Source organism: Hyperolius riggenbachi, chromosome 2 (assembly GCF_040937935.1).
Source record: "Hyperolius riggenbachi isolate aHypRig1 chromosome 2, aHypRig1.pri, whole genome shotgun sequence".
Taxonomy (NCBI): Eukaryota; Metazoa; Chordata; class Amphibia; order Anura; family Hyperoliidae; genus Hyperolius; species Hyperolius riggenbachi.
The window spans coordinates 126805423-126818663 of record NC_090647.1 but is presented as its reverse complement, the minus strand read 5'-3'; positions in this window follow the sequence as shown (position 1 = coordinate 126818663).

The window sequence follows — 13241 nt, the reverse complement described above, 5'->3', positions numbered from 1 at the left end:
AGTGGGAGCCCCAATGCCTGGCGATAGTGGGAGCCCCTAGGCCTGGCGATAGTGGGAGCCCCTATGCCTGGAGATAGTGGGAGCCCCGGGAGCCCCTATGCCTGGCGATAGTGGGAGCCCCTATGCCTGGCGATAGTGGGAGCCCCTATGCCTGGCGATAGTGGGAACCCCTATGCCTGGCGATAGTGGGAAACCCTATGCCTGGCGATAGTGGGAAACCCTATGCCTCGCGATAGTTGGAGCCCGTATGCCTGGCGATAGTGGGAGCCACTATGCCTGGCGATAGTGGGAGCCCCTATGCCTGGCTATAGTGGGAGCCCCGATGTCTGGCAATAGTGGGAGCCCCTATGCCTGGCTATAGTGGGAGCCCCGATGTCTGGCGATAGTGGGAGCCCCTATGCCTGGCGATAGTGGGAGCCCCTATGCCTGGCGATAGTGGGAAACCCTATGCCTGGCTATAGTGGGAGCCCCTATGCCTGGCTATAGTGGGAGCCCATATGCCTGGCTATAGTAGGAGCCCCTTATGCCTGGCGATAGTGGGAAACCCTATGCCTGGCGATAATGGGAGCCCCTATGCCTGGCGATAGCGGGAGCCCCTATGCCTGGCGATAGTGGGAGCCCCTATGCCTGGCGATAGTGGGAGCCCCTATGCCTGGCGATAGTGGGAGCCCTTATGCCTGGCGATAGTGGGAGCACCTATGCCTGGCGATAGTGGGAGCCCCTTATGCCTGGCGATAGTGGGAGCCCCGATGTCTGGCGATAGTGGGAGCCCCTATGCCTGGCGATAGTGGGAAACCCTATGCCTGGCGATAGTGGGAACCCCTATGCCTGGCGATAGTGGGAGCCCCTATGCCTGGCGATACTGGGAGCCCCTATGCCTGGCGATAGTGGGAGCCCCTATGCCTGGCGATAGTGGGAGCCCCTTATGCCTGGCGATAGTGGGAGCTCCTATGCCTGGCGATAGTGGGAGCCCCTTATGCCTGGCTATAGTGGGAGCCCCTATGCGTGGCGATAGTGGGAACCCTTATGCCTGGCAATAGTGGGAGCCCCTATGCCTGGCGATAGTGGGAGCCCCTATGCCGGGCGATAGTGGAAGCCCCTATGCCTGGCGATAGTGGGAGCCCCTATGCCTGGTGATAGTGGGAGCCCCTATGCCTGGCGATAGTGGGACCACCTATGCCTGGCGATAGTGGGAGCCCCTTATGCCTGGCTATAGTGGGAGCCCCGATGTCTGGCGATAGTGGGAGCCCCTATGCCTGGCGATAGTGGGAAACCCTATGCCTGGCGATAGTGGGAAACCCTATGCCTGGCGATAGTGGGAGCCCCTATGCCTGCCGATAGTGGGAGCCCCTATGCCTGGCGATAGTGGGAGCCCCTATGCTTGGCGATAGTGGGAGCCCCTATGCCTGGCGATAGTGGGAGCCCCTATGCCTGGCGATAGTGGGAGCCCCTTATGCCTGGCGATAGTGGGAAACCCTATGCCTGACTATAGTGGGAGCCCCTATACCTGGCGATAATGGTAGCCCCTATGCCTGGCGATAATGGGAGCCCCTATGCCTGGCGATAGTGGGAGCCCCTATGCCTGGCGTTAGTTGGAGCCCCTATGTCTGGCGATAGTGGGAGCCCCTATGCCTGGCGATAGTGGGAGCCCCTTTGCCTGGCGATAGTGGAAGCCCCTATGCCTGGCGATAGTGGGAGCCCCTATGCCTGGCGATAGTGGGAAACCCTATGCCTGGCGATAGTGGAAGCCCCTATGCCTGGTGATAGTGGGAGCCCCTATCCCTGGCTATAGTGGGAGCCCCTATGCCTGGCGATAGTGGGAGCCCCTATGCCTGGCGATAGTGGGAGCACCTATGCCTGGCTACAGTGGGTGCCCCAATGCCTGGCTATAGTGGGAGCCCCTATGCCTGGCTATAGTGGGAGCCCCATATGCCTGGCGATAGTGGGAGCCCCTTATGCCTGGCTATAGTGGGAGCCCCTATACCTGGTGATAATGGGAGCCCCTATGCCTGGCGATAATGGGAGCCCCTATTCCTGGTGATAGTGGGAAACCCTATGCCTGGCTATAGTGGGAGCCCCTATTCCTGGCTATAGTGGGAGCCCCTATGCCTGGCTATAGTGGGAGCCCCTATACCTGGCGATAATGGGAGCCCCTATGCCTGGCGATAATGGGAGCCCCTATGCCTGGCGATAATGGGAGCCCCTATGCCTGGCGATAGTGGGAGCCCCTATGCCTGGCGATAGTGGGAGCCCCTATGCCTGGCGATAGTGAAAGCCCCTATGCCTGGCGATAGTGGGAGCCCCTATGCCTGGCTATAGTGGGAGCCCCGATGTCTGGCAATAGTGGGAGCCCCTATGCCTGGCGATAGTGGGAAACCCTATGCCTGGCGATAGTGGGAAACCCTATGCCTGGCGATAGTGGGAGCCCCTATGCCTGCCGATAGTGGGAGCCCCTATGCCTGGCGATAGTGGGAGCCCCTATGCCTGGCGATAGTGGGAGCCTCTATGCCTGGCGATAGTGGGAGCCCCTATGCCTGGCGATAGTGGGAGCCCCTTATGCCTGGCGATAGTGGGAAACCCTATGCCTGGCTATAGTGGGAGCCCCTATACCTGGCGATAATGGGAGCCCCTATTAGTGTTGGGCGAACATCTAGATGTTCGGGTTCGGGCCGAACAGGCCGAACATGTCCGCGATGTTCGGGTGTTCGACCCGAACTCCGAACATAATGGAAGTCAATGGGGACCCGAACTTTTGTGGTTTGTAAAGCCTCCTTACATGCTACATACCCCAAATTTACAGGGTATGTGCACCTTGGGAGTGGGTACAAGAGGAAAAAAAATTTAGCAAAAAGAGCTTATAGTTTTTGAGAAAATCGATTTTAAAGTTTCAAAGGGAAAACTGTCTTTTAAATGCGGGAAATGTCTGTTTTCTTTGCACAGGTAACATGCTTTTTGTCGGCATGCAGTCATAAATGTAATACATATAAGAGGTTCCAGGAAAAGGGACCGGTAATGCTAACCCAGCAGCAGCACACGTGATGGAACAGGAGGAGGGTGGCGCAGGAGGAGAAGGCCACGCTTTGAGACACAACAACCCAGGCCTTGCATGAGGACAAGAAGCGTGCGGATAGCATGCTTTGTACCACCATGCAGTCATAAATGTAATAAAGATAAGTGGTTCAATAAACAGGGACCACGCGGCAACGCTAACCCAGCAGCAGCACACGTGATGGAACAGGAGGAGGCGCAGGAGGAGAAGGCCACGCTTTGTGAGACACAACAACCCAGGCCTTGCATGAGGACAAAAAGCGTGCGGAGAGCATGCTTTGTACCGCCATGTAGTCATAAATGTAATAAAGATAAGAGGTTCAATAAACAGGGACCACGCGGCAACGCTAACCCAGCAGCAGCAGCAGCAGCAGCACACGTGATGGAACAGGAGGAGGCGCAGGAGGAGAAGGCCACGCTTTGTGAGACACAACAACCCAGGCCTTGCATGAGGACAAAAAGCGTGCGGATAGCATGCTTTGTACCGCCATGTAGTCATAAATGTAATAAAGATAAGAGGTTCCATAAACAGGGACCGGCAACGGTAACCCAGCAGCAGCAGCAGCAGCAGCAGCACACGTGATGGAACAGGAGGAGGCGCAGGAGGAGAAGGCCACGCTTTGTGAGACACAACAACCCAGGCCTTGCATGAGGACAAAAAGCGTGCGGATAGCATGCTTTGTACCGCCATGTAGTCATAAATGTAATAAAGATAAGAGGTTCAATAAACAGGGACCACGCGGCAACGCTAACCCAGCAGCAGCAGCAGCAGCAGCACACGTGATGGAACAGGAGGAGGCGCAGGAGGAGAAGGCCACGCTTTGTGAGACACAACAACCCAGGCCTTGCATGAGGACAAAAAGCGTGCGGATAGCATGCTTTGTACCGCCATGTAGTCATAAATGTAATAAAGATAAGAGGTTCCATAAACAGGGACCGGCAACGGTAACCCAGCAGCAGCAGCAGCAGCAGCAGCACACGTGATGGAACAGGAGGAGGCGCAGGAGGAGAAGGCCACGCTTTGTGAGACACAACAACCCAGGCCTTGCATGAGGACAAAAAGCGTGCGGATAGCATGCTTTGTACCGCCATGTAGTCATAAATGTAATAAAGATAAGAGGTTCAATAAACAGGGACCACGCGGCAACGCTAACCCAGCAGCAGCAGCAGCAGCAGCACACGTGATGGAACAGGAGGAGGCGCAGGAGGAGAAGGCCACGCTTTGTGAGACACAACAACCCAGGCCTTGCATGAGGACAAAAAGCGTGCGGATAGCATGCTTTGTACCGCCATGTAGTCATAAATGTAATAAAGATAAGAGGTTCCATAAACAGGGACCGGCAACGGTAACCCAGCAGCAGCAGCAGCAGCAGCAGCACACGTGATGGAACAGGAGGAGGCGCAGGAGGAGAAGGCCACGCTTTGTGAGACACAACAACCCAGGCCTTGCATGAGGACAAAAAGCGTGCGGATATAGCAGCAATGCTTTTTGCCGCCATGCAGTCATAAATGTAATACAGATGAGAGGTTCAATAAACAGGGACCGGAAACGCTAAACCATCCCAGATGTTCATCGGTCATGTTACTTGGTTGGGGTCCAGGAGTGTTGCGTAGTCGTTTCCAATCCAGGATTGATTCATTTTAATTTGAGTCAGACGGTCTGCATTTTCTGTGGAGAGGCGGATACGCCGATCTGTGATGATGCCTCCGGCAGCACTGAAACAGCGTTCCGACATAACGCTGGCTGCCGGGCAAGCCAGCACCTCTATTGCGTACATTGCCAGTTCGTGCCAGGTGTCTAGCTTCATGCCCGGTTTCAGGTCCAGCGGTGCCAGCCACAAATCCGTCTGTTCCTTTATTCCCCTCCAAATTTCCTCCCCTGTGTGCTGCTTATCCCCAAGGCAGATCAGCTTCAGCAACGCTTGCTGACGCATGCCAACAGCTGTGCTGCACTGCTTCCACGATCCTACTGCTGCTGGTGCTGGGTTAGCGTTTCCGGATGAGGTACAGCTTTGAGATGCGTTGGAGGAGAAGGAGTCAGAGAGGTAGGTGCTGCTGTTGTTATCCAGTGGGAGGGACGGCGGTGCAGCTGTTTGCGGCGTGGGCAACACCCGCGCCGTAGCAGGTGAGGAATCACTGCCAGGCTCCACAAGGTTCACCCAGTGCGCGGTAAGGGAGATGTATCGACCCTGGCCGAACGCACTCGTCCAGGTGTCAGTGGTGAGGTGAACCTTGCAGGCAACGGCATTCTTCAAGCTTCGGGTTATTTAGCTGACCACGTGCTCATGCAACTCAGGCACTGCAGAGCGCGCAAAGTGGTAGCGGCTGGGAACCACGTAACGTGGGATGGCCACTGACATCATGCCCTTGAAGCTGTTTGTCTCCACCACTCGATATGGCAGCATTTCGCAGGCCAGAAGCTTGGCTATGCTGGCTGGCTGTTACTGCCACGGCCCGCGGGTCATTTGCTGGCAATTTCCTCTTGTGCTCAAACATCTCAGAGACAGACAACTCAACCGTAGCACTGCACACCGAAGGGCTGTTGGTTGTTGTGTTTGATGAACACTGGGAGACCTCAAGAGCACTAGTCCGGAAAGTGACAGTGTCAGCATCGTCTGATGTTTGTGAATGTTGTGAACCACGCAATGGCTGGGCTACTGCTGCTGCTGAGGCGGGTCTGGTGGTGAGTCTGGTGAACCCAAGGGAGGCAGTGTTGCTGGTGGTACGGTGGTACCCTGTCCTGCCGCGTTTGCCCACAGAGTGGGATGTTTGGATAGAATGTGGCGGCTCATGCTGGTGGTGGAGAGGTTGTTAATACTTTTCCCCCTGCTCAGGCGGGTCTTGCACACCTTGCAAATCGCCATGGTAACATCCTCAGTGCAGTCTTCAAAGAAAGCCCAGACTTTAACTGGCTGAGGACTCGGACCTCGTGCGTGATGTGCTGGTGCTGCTTAACCCACTGCTGGACGCTTGAGAGGTCATCCAAGTAATTATCTGGTCCTGTTCTTTTGGATCTGTGAGGGTTGTTGTCCTGGACAACATGGGCAGTATTGAGTGGGTTTTCTTGGGTGCTCCCCTGTGGCCTGTACGTGAACCGTCAGGGGAAACACCTCTTCCCTTGCCCCTCCCTCTTTCACCGGATTTCTTCCTCATTTCACTTAAAGTACACGCTGACTGGCAGCAGTACAGTGGCAGTACAGAAATGCTATACAGTGGTGGGTGAGCGGTGTACCACTATTGTCAGCAGTGACACAGAGCACAATGCTATACAGTGGCGGGTGAGCGGTGTACTACTGTTCCCAGCAGAATCAGAGTGGCAGTAAACAATGGTATATAGTCTGGCTGAGCGGTGTACACAGAGTGTCAGTAAACAATGGTATATAGTCTGGCTGAGCGGTGTACACACAATGCTATATAGTCTGCTATATAGTGTCAGTAAACAATGGTATATAGTCTGGCTGAGCGAGCGGTGTACTACTGTTCCCAGCAGAATCAGAGTGGCAGTAAACAATGGTATATAGTCTGGCTGAGCGGTGTACACAGAGTGTCAGTAAACAATGGTATATAGTCTGGCTGAGCGGTGTACACACAATGCTATATAGTCTGCTATATAGTGTCAGTAAACAATGGTATATAGTCTGGCTGAGCGAGCGGTGTACTACTGTTCCCAGCAGAATCAGAGTGGCAGTAAACAATGGTATATAGTCTGGCTGAGCGGTGTACACAGAGTGTCAGTAAACAATGGTATATAGTCTGGCTGAGCGGTGTACACACAATGCTATATAGTCTGCTATATAGTGTCAGTAAACAATGGTATATAGTCTGGCTGAACGAGCGGTGTACTACTGTTCCCAGCAGACACAGAACAGTACACAGAATGCTATATAGTGTGGCTGAACGAGCGGTGTACCACTGTTCCCAGCAGACACAGAACAGTACACAGAATGCTATATAGTGTGGCTGAACGAGCGGTGTACCACTGTTCCCAGCAGACACAGAACAGTACACAGAATGCTATATAGTGTGGCTGAACGAGCGGTGTACTACTGTTCCCAGCAGACACAGAACAGTACACAGAATGCTATATAGTGTGGCTGAACGAGCGGTGTACCACTGTTCCCAGCAGACACAGAACAGTACACAGAATGCTATATAGTGTGGCTGAACGAGCGGTGTACCACTGTTCCCAGCAGACACAGAACAGTACACAGAATGCTATATAGTGTGGCTGAACGAGCGGTGTACTACTGTTCCCAGCAGACACAGAACAGTACACAGAATGCTATATAGTGTGGCTGAACGAGCGGTGTACCACTGTTCCCAGCAGACACAGAACAGTACACAGAATGCTATATAGTGTGGCTGAACGAGCGGTGTACTACTGTTCCCAGCAGACACAGAACAGTACACAGAATGCTATATAGTGTGGCTGAACGAGCGGTGTACTACTGTTCCCAGCAGACACAGAACAGTACACAGAATGCTATATAGTGTGGCTGAACGAGCGGTGTACTACTGTTCCCAGCAGCGACACACAATGACTGGGGGGGACCCTGGCTAGCGTGGCTGGAGCGCGAACTACCCTGCCTGCCTACCCAAAGCTAAACCCACAGACAAATGGCGGAGATATGACGTGGTTCGGGTATTTATTTACCCGAACCACGTGACAGTTCGGCCAATCAGAGCGCGTTCGGGTCCGAACCACGTGACCCGTTCGGCCAATCACAGCGCTAGCCGAACGTTCGGGGAACGTTCGGCCATGCGCTCTTAGTTCGGCCATATGGCCGAACGGTTTGGCCGAGCACCGTCAGGTGTTCGGCCGAACTCGAACATCACCCGAACAGGGTGATGTTCTGCAGAACCCGAACAGTGGCGAACACTGTTCGCCCAACACTAGCCCCTATGCCTGGCGATAATGGGAGCCCCTATGCCTGGCGATAGTGGGAGCCCCTATGCCTGGCGATAGTTGGAGCCCCTATGTCTGGCGATAGTGGGAGCCCCTATGCCTGGCGATAGTGGGAGCCCCTATGCCTGGCGATAGTGGAAGCCCCTATGCCTGGCGATAGTGGGAGCCCCTATGCCTGGCGATAGTGGGAGCCCCTATGCCTGGCGATAGTTGGAGCCCCTATGTCTGGCGATAGTGGGAGCCCCTATGCCTGGCGATAGTGGGAGCCCCTATGCCTGGCGATAGTGGGAGCCCCTATGCCTGGCGATAGTGGGAGCCCCTATGCCTGGCGATAGTGAAAGCCCCTATGCCTGGCGATAGTGGAAGCCCCTATGCCTGGCGATAGTGGGAGCCCCTATCCCTGGCTATAGTGGGAGTCCCTATGCCTGGCGATAGTGGGAGCCCCTATGCCTGGCGATAGTGGGAGCCCTTATGCCTGGCTATAGTGGGTGCCCCAATGCCTGGCTATAGTGGGAGCCCCTATGCCTGGCTATAGTGGGAGCCCCATATGCCTGGCGATAGTGGGAGCCCCTTATGCCTGGCTATAGTGGGAGCCCCTATACCTGCCGATAATGGGAGCCCCTATGCCTGGCGATAATGGGAGCCCCTATGCCTGGCGATAGTGGGAGCCCCTATGCCTGGCGATAGTGGGAGCCCCTATGCCTGGCGATAGTGGGAGCCCCTATGCAGGCCGATAGTGGAAGCCCCTATGCCTGGCGATAGTGGGAGCCCCTATGCCTGGCGATAGTGGGTGCCCCTATGCCTGGCTATAGAGAGAGCCCTTATGCATGGCGATAGTGGGAGCCCCTATGCCTGGCGATAGTGGGAGCCCCTATGCCTGGCGATAGTGGGAGCCCTTATGCCTGGCGATAGTGGGAGCACCTATGCCTGGCGATAGTGGGAGCCCCTTATGCCTGGCGATAGAGGAAGCCCCAATGTCTGGCGATAGTGGGAGCCCCTATGCCTGGCGATAGTGGGAAACCCTATGCCTGGCGATAGTGGGAGCCCCTATGCCTGGCGATAGTGGGAGCCCCTATGCCTGGCGATAGTGGGAGCCCCTATGCTTGGCGATAGTGGGAGCCCCTATGCCTGGCGATAGTGGGAGCCCCTATGCCTGGCTATAGTGGAAACCCCTATGCCTGGCGATAGTGGGAGCCCCTATGCCTGGCGATAGTGGGAGCCCCTATGCCTGACGATAGTGGGAAACCCTATGCCTGGCGATAGTGGGAGCCCCTATGCGTGGCGATAGTGGGAACCCTTATGCCTGGCGATAGTGGGAGCCCCTATGCCTGGCGATAGTGGGAGCCCCTATGCCTGGCGATAGTGGGAGCCCCTATGCCTGGCGATAGTGGGAGCCCCTATGCCGGGCGATAGTGGGAAACCCTATGCATGGCGATAGTGGGAGCCCCTATGCCTGGCGATAGTGGGAGCCCCTATGCCTGGCGATAGTGGGAGCCCTTATGCCTGGCGATAGTGGGAGCACCTATGCCTGGCGATAGTGGGAGCCCCTTATGCCTGGCTATAGTGGGAGCCCCGATGTCTGGCAATAGTGGGAGCCCCTATGCCTGGCGATAGTGGGAAACCCTATGCCTGGCGATAGTGGGAAACCCTATGCCTGGCGATAGTGGGAGCCCCTATGCCTGCCGATAGTGGGAGCCCCTATGCCTGGCGATAGTGGGAGCCCCTATGCCTGGCGATAGTGGAAGCCCCTATGCCTGGCGATAGTGGGAGCCCCTATGCCTGGCGATAGTGGGAAACCCTATGCCTGGCGATAGTGGAAGCCCCTATGCCTGGCGATAGTGGGAGCCCCTATCCCTGGCTATAGTGGGAGCCCCTATACCTGGCGATAATGGGAGCCCCTATGCCTGGCGATAATGGGAGCCCCTATGCCTGGCGATAGTGGGAGCCCCTATGCCTGGCGATAGTTGGAGCCCCTATGTCTGGCGATAGTGGGAGCCCCTATGCCTGGCGATAGTGGGAGCCCCTATGCCTGGCGATAGTGGAAGCCCCTATGCCTGGCGATAGTGGGAGCCCCTATGCCTGGCGATAGTGGGAAACCCTATGCCTGGCGATAGTGGAAGCCCCTATGCCTGGCGATAGTGGGAGCCTCTATGCCTGGCGATAGTGGGAGCCCCTATGCCTGGCGATAGTGGGAGCCCCTTATGCCTGGCGATAGTGGGAAACCCTATGCCTGGCTATAGTGGGAGCCCCTATACCTGGCGATAATGGGAGCCCCTATGCCTGGCGATAATGGGAGCCCCTATGCCTGGCGATAGTGGGAGCCCCTATGCCTGGCGATAGTTGGAGCCCCTATGTCTGGCGATAGTGGGAGCCCCTATGCCTGGCGATAGTGGGAGCCCCTATGCCTGGCGATAGTGGAAGCCCCTATGCCTGGCGATAGTGGGAGCCCCTATGCCTGGCGATAGTGGGAAACCCTATGCCTGGCGATAGTGGAAGCCCCTATGCCTGGCGATAGTGGGAGCCCCTATCCCTGGCTATAGTGGGAGTCCCTATGCCTGGCGATAGTGGGAGCCCCTATGCCTGGCGATAGTGGGAGCCCTTATGCCTGGCTATAGTGGGTGCCCCAATGCCTGGCTATAGTGGGAGCCTCTATGCCTGGCTATAGTGGGAGCCCCATATGCCTGGCGATAGTGGGAGCCCCTTATGCCTGGCTATAGTAGGAGCCCCTATACCTGGCGATAATGGGAGCCCCTATGCCTGGCGATAATGGGAGCCCCTATTCCTGGCGATAGTGGGAAACCCTATGCCTGGCTATAGTGGGAGCCCCTATGCCTGGCTATAGTGGGAGCCCCTATACCTGGCGATAATGGGAGCCCCTATGCCTGGCGATAATGGGAGCCCCTATGCCTGGCGATAATGGGAGCCCCTATGCCTGGCGATAGTGGGAGCCCCTATGCCTGGCGATAGTGGGAGCCCCTATGCCTGGCGATAGTGAAAGCCCCTATGCCTGGCGATAGTGGGAGCCCCTATGCCTGGCTATAGTGGGAGCCCCTATGCATGGCGATAGTGGGAGCCCCTATGCCTGGCGATAGTGGGAGCCCCTATGCCTGGCTATAGTGGGAGCCCCTATGCCTGGCTATAGTGGGAGCCCCTATACCTGGCGATAATGGGAGCCCCTATGCCTGGCGATAGTGGAAGCCCCTATGCCTGGTGATAGTGGGAGCCCCTATGCCTGGCTATAGTGGGAGCCCCTATGCCTGGCGATAGTGGGAGCCCCTATGCCTGGCTATAGTGGGTGCCCCAATGCCTGGCTATAGTGGGAGCCCCTATGCCTGGCTATAGTGGGAGCCCCATATGCCTGGCGATAGTGGGAGCCCCTTATGCCTGGCTATAGTGGGAGCCCCTATACCTGGCGATAATGGGAGCCCCTGTGCCTGGCGATAATGGGAGCCCCTATGCCTGGCGATAGTGGGAAACCCTATGCCTGGCTATAGTGGGAGCCCCTATGCCTGGCTATAGTGGGAGCCCCTATGCCTGGCTATAGTGGGAGCCCCTATACCTTGCGATATTGTGAGCCCCTATGCCTGGCGATAATGGGAGCCCCTATGCCTGGCGATAGTGGGAGCCCCTATGCCTGGCGATAGTGGGAGCCCCTATGCCTGGCGATAGTGAAAGCCCCTATGCCTGGCTATAGTAGGAGCCCCTATGCCTGGCTATAGTGGAAGACCCTATGCCAGGCGATAGTGGGAAACCCTATGCCTGGCGATAGTGGGAGCCCCTAGGCCTGGCGATAGTGGGAGCCCCTATGCCTGGCGATAGTGGGAGCCCCTATGGCTGGCGATAGTGGGAGCCCCTATTCCTGGCGATAGTGAGAGCCCCTATGCCTGGCGATAGTGGGAGCCCCTATGCCTGGCGATAGTGGGAGCCCCTATGCCTGGCGATAGTGGGAGCCCCTATGCCTGGCGATAGTGGGAGCCCCTATGCCTGGCGATAGTGGAAACCCCTATGCCTGGCGATAGTGGGAGCCCCTATGCCTGGCGATAGTGGGAGCCCTTATGCCTGGCGATAGTGGGAGCCCCTTATGCCTGGCTATAGTGGGAGCCCCGATGTCTGGCGATAGTGGGAGCCCCTATGCCTGGCGATAGTGGGAAACCCTATGCCTGGCGATAGTGGGAAACCCTATGCCTGGCGATAGTGGGAGCCCCTATGCCTGGTGATAGTGGAAGCCCCTATGCCTGGCTATAGTGGGAGCCCCTATGCCTGCCGATAGTGGGAGCCCCTATGCCTGGCGATAGTGGGAGCCCCTATGCCTGGCGATAGTGGGAGCCCCTATGCCTGGCTATAGTGGGTGCCCCAATGCCTGGCTATAGTGGGAGCCCCTATGCCTGGCTATAGTGGTAGCCCCTTATGCCTGGCGATAGTGGGAAACCCTATGCCTGGCTATAGTGGGAGCCCCTATGCCTGGCGATAGTGGGAGCCCCTATGCCTGGCGATAGTGGGAGCCCCTTATGCCTGGCGATAGTGGGAGCCCCTTATGCCTTGCTATAGTGGGAGCCCCTATGCCTGGCTATAGTGGGAGCCCCTATACCTGGCGATAATGGGAGCCCCTATGCCTGGCGATACTGGAAGCCCCTATGCCTGGCGATAGTGGGAGCCCCTATGCCTGGCTATAGTGGGAGCCCCTATGCCTGGCGATAGTGGGAGCCCCTATGCCTGGCGATAGTGGGAGCCCCTATGCCTGGCGATAGTGGGAGCCCCTATGCCTGGCTATAGTGGGTGCCCCAATGCCTGGCTATAGTGGGAGCCCCTATGCCTGGCTATAGTGGGAGCCCCATATGGCTGGCGATAGTGGGAGCCCCTTATGCCTGGCTATAGTGGGAACCCCTATACCTGGCGATAATGGGAGCCCCTATGCCTGGCGATAATGGGAGCCCCTATGCCTGGCTATAGTGGGAGCCCCTATGCCTGGCTATAGTGGGAGCCCCTATGCCTGGCTATAGTGGGAGCCCCTATGCCTGGCGATAATGGGAGCCCCTATGCCTGGCGATAATGGGAGCCCCTATGCCTGGCGATAGTGGGAGCCCCTATGCCTGGCGATAGTGGGAGCCCCTATGCCTGGCGATAGTGGGAGCCCCTATGCCTGGCGATAGTGAAAGCCCCTATGCCTGGCTATAGTGGGAGCCCCTATGCCTGGCTATAGTGGAAGACCCTATGCCAGGCGATAGTGGGAAACCCTATGCCTGGCGATAGTGGGAGCCCCTAGGCCTGGCGATAGTGGGAGCCCCTA